Below are 8,267 nucleotides of genomic sequence, written 5' to 3' on the forward strand. Positions count from 1 at the left end.
TGAGGCTACTTTAGTAGTTTGTATATATATAAATATTTTTTTTAAGAGATGACTACTACCATAGGCCTTTAACATCACAGCACCCCTGAATGACTGGGAAACCCATACTAGAAAATGAAGGGTGTTTTTCACCCTTCCTAATGCACATATGGGATTAAGAGTACGCAGACGGTGTAGCTACTTCACGTACCACTTGTGATGAGACGCTATTTCATATATCGAACGTATCCTCTTTGGAACTACTCTTGATGCGTCTCATGCAGCGTTGCCACTCCAAAAAGAAGAAACGACACTGAATACTTAAGGAAGATGCTATGTATCACTGTGCTTCTGAACTATCTGCACAATCACAGGGTTCTCAAAATAACGCCTGTCTTTATAGTAAGAGTATTTTTAACGCACTGATTATATCTAGCAGAAAACTTCTAGACAAGATAAAAACCTTTCTTATAAAAAAAACTATCTAGATAAAGCTGGCATTATACTAAAAGGAAGTTGTAAATCAAGCTTGTAATTCATTCTTTTTCACGCTTTTGTGATGCATTAAAATCCAAATGTATTTTTAGAGTCCATGTCCCAAGATGCAAGAAGAAAGAACAGATATGTTTAGCTAACATTAATTTACAGAGTATAGTCGCCAAAAGTCAGAGATTACCTAACTGGTTATCGGAAGAAAAATGGTCCTAGATGAAGTTTCCAACAGAAGAGGATGGAAGAAAAAAATGGAAGGAAGGAAGTACAACACTCCCACTAGGAGCAATCTTCTCAAAAGCGTAACAGTTAAAAAAAAAGAAAAAAAGAGAGAACTACTTTTTTACAGAAGCATGACACTCCTTAGGTTATAAATAGCAGGATTCCCCTGTGGAGGCAAAGCCTATGGTTACAGGCAGGAATGCATTTGCCAGGCACTGTGGCCACAGAAGAGTGCCTGGGTCCGCAGCGTGCTTTGCCAGAGGTTATCTTTCCAACCCACTGAAACTTCTGCTCTCATAAATACTTCCCACGTATCTCAGTCAAAGAGAGCTGGGTCAACAACAACCTGGTGAAGTGCGCTGCCTCGGCTTCTAACCCTTGCCAAGAAGGAGGCCCTGTTCTCGTAAATCTTCTCGTTCTACAATTTGGGATGCACATTCGATGATTTTTGAGGTTTTTTTCCGCATTTGTGGCCCAAAGATCAGTAAAACTGGCTAGATGTTCTTAAACTCCCAGTTCCAGAAGCTGAGTGGAAAGCAAAAAAAGCTCTGTGACTCAATGAAAAAGCAAACATTAGCAGTACCGATGAAACTCCTGAGTAATTTAACTGTTTGCTTAGGACCTTCGCCTTTCAGCTGTCTTCTTGTGAAAGTTACTGTGAAAGTCTGCGATGCAGGGCCGCACTGCTTCTGCGGAGATTGAGAGCAGAAAATTGCTCCAGTTACTGAATTAACACCACTGGCAAAAACAAATTTTCTTTTTCTTCCTTTCATCGCTTTTTAAAGTGCATGTTTTACTTTTGATGCCATCTATTAGCATTTGAAATGAAATATAATGTATGACAGGGAAAAAAAAGAGCAGTTTTAAATGGCTTCCTGTCCCCTGCTCCCTGACCTGCCCCAAGTTGCTGCTTCCTACTGAAGCCAGGGGAGCCGTGCTGAAGAGCTGCTGTAGTGGGGTAGTCATCTGTAGGGCTTTTGCTTTGGATTTGTAGTGCACCTTACCCTGCTGCGCTAAAACAATCCAGCTCCCTCTTTTGGGCTGCTCCCTAGATAAAAGAGTTTCCCCTTTTCTGTCGCGTATCGTGGAGATAAAGACTGTGTTTGCGGGGCCCAACACAGTAGTTGTACTTCCTGGCCACCTCATTCTCTGTGCTTCGGATTGTTTTTTGTTTAGATACCTTGCTTCCAGGCTAACAAAAGACTCTAGAAAGAGCAACCACAAAGGAGAAGTTCCTTGCCCTACAAGCGGCAGAGAGCAGCAGTACTTAAAGGCAAGTAATGCCCTATGCAACGCAGCAACACCGCCGTGGGCGCCGCTGCTCTTCTGCCCTAGCACGGCTAGGGGCAGCCAACACCCTGCCATCGCCTTCCTACCTCTGCAGCGGAAGGAAATCATCACCAGCATTATCGGTTTCTTGACATTCTAGATCATCTAGACCTTAATGTCTTCCTGGAGATGTTCTACTTCCTTTGCTTCCCACCGCCAAAATGCACGTGGAAAGGAAAGGACTCCACTTTACATTCTAATATACAAGATAAACACCTTTGCTTAAACCTACTTTGTATTTTTTTTTGGTGGATGGGACAGGGAAGCTTAACTTTTTTTTTTTGGTGGAGGGAATAGGGAAGCTTTAATAGAATAACCCTACTTAAAAGCTAATTTACTGTAGGATTATTAATTTTTAGTACATTATATTGCGCTGTCAAAATCACCAAAACTGATCAAAGGCACTAGATACACACTAAGGCTCCAAATATACAATGTGTTAAAAGAGATTTTGACAAACATTGCATCTATATATGCAGTCTGAATATTTATTTCAGCTCAGAAACAACTAAACTCAATTTAAATCAAGAATCTGAAAGAAAATGTCTTCCTTCTTTAAACTAGGGATAAAATTGGTTTACATGAACAATCACCTAAAGCCATTAGTCGACAGAAAGGGCCACCAGAAGAAGACTCCAATCCAATATTATTTCTTTTAATTAAATCAACTTTGGATACTAAATGTGTTTTAACCATTTTATACATCTTGAATGAGCATCTTCAGTTTTAATGCAAGATTTTAAATGCATACAAGTAAGTCAAAAATTGCTTTTTAATTTCCATCCAAATAGAAAATGACACAAATACAACTTATACGGGCAGTGATTAGTGCAGCAGGAAAAAAAAAAAACAACTAACAGAGGGCAGCAAAAATGTATGCACGCATTAACCCAGCAAGAATGGTCTGAATTTTGGGGTAGATCTGTGTAGTGCCAGGAGTTGGATGCGATGATCCTTGTGGGTCTCTTCCAACTCGGGATATTCTGTATTTCTATGATTCTAAGAATCAGAGCAAGTTATCCTGAAGCTGCCTAGGTGCTCTACTCAAGCGCTGGCAGAGCAGGTGGGCACGGCTCGCACTCCGGGACATCGGGACGTCCGAGTGCCAAGAGGCACCCACAGCACCTTCTGAAATTCACACGGCATTCCCAAAGGAGCGAACTCTAGGATGCTTTGCCAGTTGGTTTCAAAAGAGAATCTCAGTGCAAACTGCTTCAAGGTGCGTGCTCTGATGCCCACGTGGCGGATCTGGCTTTTTAGGGCAGTAACAAGTAAACTCAACTTCACCTGCAGGAACCCCTGCACGCAGACCTGCAAGCGGAGATGCCAACCACCTGAACTGGCAATTGCACTGCGAGAGCAACCCTAACGCCACCAGGGGTTGTTCTCAGAGCCAGCTGCAAGGAGGTTATTTGTTCTTTTCAAAGACGCCAAGCCAGTCATCGAGAGCAGCTCCAAGATCTTCAGTCCCATTTGAGAAACATTCAATCCTAAGATTTATGATGTTGTTTAAAATGAAAGTCATACAAATATAATTTAAATCTTAACATTACTCAGCTCTTTTAATAGTGTTTCAGAACAGCAGCACTCGCTATGACTCAAACACTTGGCTTATGTTGAAGGTCCATATGATTAATATTTGTCTGACATCCAACACAAGAAGAAGGAAAAACCAGAGTTTGTCCAAATTAGCAAACCTATCTTACCTCAAAATAACTAATTTTATGTGACAGGTGGGACCTGAACAGGACTTCTGCATTACAACCAGGTACGTCCTTCTCTCCCCTCCTTTCCAGCGGAAGCCCTTTCACATGGCAATGGCCTGCAAGAGTTATAGTAACTGAACCAGAATTTGCTTTACTGTATGTCAGCATTTCGCATGCTTTTGGAAGCTGAGACATCTTAAAGGAAGTGAAACTGTCTTCACTGACATAGCTGCTTGCAATAGCCATCTATATATTTTTATTTATTTATTTTTTAATTAAACCTTCAGATCAGCTCTCATTCATCTGCATAGGATTGCATTTCCCCACACTAACTGCAGCAACTCCTGATGATCAGACCTTTAAGTAACATAGATGGCCTCCAAGCTGAGATCTGTTCAAAACCTGAAGGAGTTCACCTCTTGGTCTTTTCTTCTTTCAGGCTCTCCAAACCTGGAACATTTTGTTGTTCACACACTGCTGAGCGTATCAGCACAACCCTAAACAGTCGAGATTTTTTTGAAATTACAAGTTGCAGCTTTGTATAGCAGTGCCTCTTGTTATCTAGAAAGCTCTATGAAGCTCTCTGCCCTAGTATCAGATATCAAACCACAACCTTAGGAGAACTGCATATGTTCTTGGTTTTCATGATCACTCGCTTTAGTCCTGTTTAGCATCTTTCACATAAATTCTATTACAAAACACCAGGTTACAAAATACAGAAGTTTCACACAAGAACACGACAACAACCTTAATTACACACTTCGGCAGATGAAATAAGTGACAGGTCTGCACCCAATTAAAGGGAAGAAAAACGTTGTTGGAACTAAACATTTTTCTTCATTAGCAACATTATGCTTGCTTTCTAAAAAGCATGCTCGAGGCACTCAGGAATTGCATTAATCTGCGTATCGATGTTCTCAGACACTGTTAAGTAAAAAACATGATCACTGCATTATCACCGTCCGCAAGTATCTGCATTCCATGAGCAAGCGCTGCGTGACAAGCCCAGAGACTCTGGATTTCTTACCAGCTTGATGAGACTTTTTAAAGTGACTCCTGAGATTAGAAACAATAAATCAAGTGACCCTGTCTTCAGTGACACGCAGTCTTAATTTATGACTGTGGCAGAGAAGACAGTAACTGAGGAAGATTTACGATACACTGCATAGTTGTGGTTTTTTTTATTTCTTGTTTCACCTTCAAGATCCGATACTCATAAGTTCTGTGGCATTTTAAAGGTTGCGTAATGTTCTAGGATGGAACTAGGCACAATTCGGTATTCAGAAATATTTTGCAAGGTTTCCTAATGATGTTTTTGAATCCCAGGTTTTTCTTCAGAAACTATGTGGAAAACTAAACTACTTGACCAAATTAAACACTAGATGTATTAGTGCTCAACCAAAGAACACTAAGACATAGTTGAAACTTTCATTATCCAACATAAATATAACAGATTACATTCGTAGCCAACTATCTTCCACTTCAAATTTAAACGGCCTGAGCGGTCAGTCAAGACCAACTTTTCAAGCGCTTGGGGAAGGGCTACACATTAGAGCACCAGTTATTTGCTGTGCCACCTCAACCATGCCAACTCACAGAATACAGAGAAATTCATCCCTGCATCACGAAAATGTGGGTTTCCTGTTTAACAGAAAAAAGGTATTATATAGTCTTAACTCTCAAAATATTAAACTGTTTAACTCATCTACACCACCGACTGTAAAAACTGTCTATTTTGAAGAACACATAGTTGAATATTGCCTGTATTTACTGTATTAGACACAATGAGATTTTATATTTGTATAAGTTATATATATTTATACATATATATATATAAAATAACCTCCCTCTTTTTCCTAGCTCTCTTCTTCCAAGATAAAAATCAGTCTGGCCTGTGGAAGCACAAGTTAACTTCACCACTGTTATCACACACAAAAATCACAAACATTGCAGAAAAAGCACTGAAGGCTGCCATCCCGCTAGAAGACTTCATAATTTTAGCTTTTTTTTTTTTTTAATTTGTTGATATTATTATTAACATTACTCCTGGGTTCTCCCAGTTTTCACCACTAGTTCCATCTATTGTGCCTGTCATCTGACCGTCAGATGAGCGATCACCTTTTACATCACTGCCAACGTTTCCACCAGCAGTCAGTGCAGTTTTCGGTTTTCCCCTGCGCGCCGAGATGACTTTGCAGGCGCACGTCCCCACGTATTCCCACCGCCACCGACTCCCCGCCACAACCACCGGCACCTCCGGACCCCCCCCCGTTCATAGGCAAAGCCCAGGCAGGTGTGGCAGGCACACCGAGCCCTCTGGCAGCAGCTCCGCGGTGCAGAGGAGCCCTGCGAACCAGCACCGAGCTGTGCCGGCAGGGAGGCAGCGACCACCGGGAAGTACTGGGTGCCACGCAGCTGCCCTCGTCTCTCGGCCCAGATTCTCGGTAGAAAACAGCCGAAGGTTTTTCAAGGAAGAGACTGAAGCAGAGAGCAGAACTGGAGCGCAGAACTGGCCTGCACGCAGAAAACCCACCAGACTCGGGGGGCTCTGCCCCTCAGCTCTCCCAACGCCTTCCCAGGGGTTTTGGCGGCTGGTTACCTGCCTGCTCCCTCCGGAGCGCTCTGCCGACCTCTTCCCTCCCCTTCCCAATGACAGGGCAGGAGCTGCTCTCAGAGCATGTCACAAATTGATGACTGATAATCAGATTAAACTCTAAGCAATCTTTTCCTCAGCTCATACTTAGCTTTGAGACGTACCACGCTCCTACTTCAGGACTGAAAACGAGCCTGGAAAAGCACCTATTTTCCGGGCTGCAACAACCGGCCTAATAAAAGGCACGACGTCTATCGCCCGCCTGTACGGGCGGCACGAGGAAGCGACGGGAGGCTTATAATGCTCGCGTAACGTTACAACATGAACCAAACTTGTTGGTTTGAAGCAATTCAGGCGCTTTTCACAGTTTCTGGCGGAGACGAAAGTAAAAATTTAAGAAGGCGGTGACCTCTGTGATAAGCGCGGGCAAAAAAAAAAAAAAAAGATTTAAAAAATAAAATAAAATAAAATAAAAAATCTGGCTGCGGAGACAACGAGGTGCCAGGCAGCGGGTGCCGGCTCGCCCCTCATGACTTTGCATTTTTTTTGGCGTTTCCCCCGGGGCCGGGCAGCGCCGCGGGTCCCCCCGTGCCGCCCCGCGGCCGCTCCCCAGCAGGGCAGGGCAGGGCAGGGCGAGGTGCCAGGGCCCCAACCCCGCCAGGCGCCGGGCAGAGAAGGGGCACAAGCAGCGAGCAGCAGCAGGGCGCCTTCCCCCGCCCACGGCCCCGGGACCCCCCCAGGCGGTGCCGGTGCCCCCCGGCCCCCCCCCCCAGCCCCTCGGGCCGGGCCCCCCCGGGGCGTTACCTGCTGGCGGCGGCGCTGGGGCCGCTGCTGGCGGCGACGCCCGGCTGCGCGCTCCCCCCCCGGGGCCGGGCCCTGCCGCCTCCTCCTCTTCCTCCCCGTCCTCCCCCTCCTCTTCCTCCCACCCCCCCCCCTCCTCCTCCCGCGCCCCGCCCGCAGCACGGAGCCGCCCGCCAGGGGCGGGGCGGGGCAGCGCCGGCCGCGGGGCTCCCGCGGGGCTCCCGGGCGGGGTCGGGGCTTCCCCCAGCACCGCCACCGGGCCCGGCGCCTCCCGGGCGGCCGCCGCTGCCCCGCTCCGCCGCCCCGGGGAGGGACCGAACGGCGGGTGGTGGCCGCCGCCGCCGCCGCCCTGAGGGCTCTGAGGGCCCCGGAGCCCCGCGCCCCGGCGGCCGGGCGCGCCCCGCGGGGCCGTACCTGCGGGCCGGGCGGTGGCGGTGCCGGTGGCGGTGCCGGTGGCGGTGCCGGTGGCGGTGCGGGCCCGCGGGTGTCACCGAGCCGCCGCCGCCGCCTCCATGGCGCTCGGTCGCGGCGCCCGGAGCTCCTCCCCCGCCCGCATGGCCCCGGCCGCCGGGACGGGCCGTTGCCATGGCTGCGCTGCGCTGACGTCAGAGCGCTTAAAGAGGCAGCGCCCCGGCAGCCAGGCGGCGGCTCCCGCAGGAGCTGAGGGCCTGCAAGGCCTCAACATCCCCCTGTGGCAGATTTTGCATTGCCCCAGCCGCTGTGCAGCGGGAGATCTTACATTTGTGCCACAAATACTGTGGCAATGCACCCGCCAAAGTATTAGTATGACCCCTAAACGGCTCGCCGCTAACGGCCAGACATGCACAGAGCAGCCCATGGCCGCACACACCGTAACACATGGAATTAAACAGCCCCCCTGCTTACCTCACGTAGTGCCTTAAATCACTCACCTACGTCCCCCGAACGGCCCAAATTAATTACCTCAGTGACTTTGTCCTGGTTGTGAGGTCCCGCTTTCCCTCACGGCACCGCATCTGGCCTCCGTTTGCTCGAAGGACAGCTGTCAGTCAGCAACGTGTTTGCTTTTAGTGAGTGCTCACGTGGCAAAAATCAACAAGGAATGGGCTTTATGTCGTTGCACCACAGTTGAAAAGGAAAAAAAATATTTTTTCGGAGTCGCTGTA

General features: G+C 47.5%; 1 protein-coding gene across 3 annotated transcripts in view; it reads right to left on the minus strand.

Moving 5' to 3' along the window:
* GNB4 (G protein subunit beta 4) overlaps positions 1 to 7,705 on the minus strand; it is a 29,397-nt gene extending 21,692 nt beyond the window's left edge. Inside the window, exon 1 of one of the 3 annotated variants that reach the window (XM_080604553.1) lies at positions 7,537 to 7,705. The gene's annotated coding sequence lies outside the window, so the exon portion shown is untranslated. Of the gene's footprint in view, positions 1 to 7,125; positions 7,241 to 7,536 lie in introns of those variants that run through there. The other 2 variants (XM_080604554.1, XM_080604556.1) reach the window with 2 other exon arrangements.
* Between the last annotated feature and the right edge of the window lie 562 nt (positions 7,706 to 8,267).

Source organism: Anser brachyrhynchus, assembly GCF_964034855.1.
Source record: "Anser brachyrhynchus genome assembly, chromosome: 9".
Lineage (NCBI taxonomy): Eukaryota > Metazoa > Chordata > Aves > Anseriformes > Anatidae > Anser > Anser brachyrhynchus.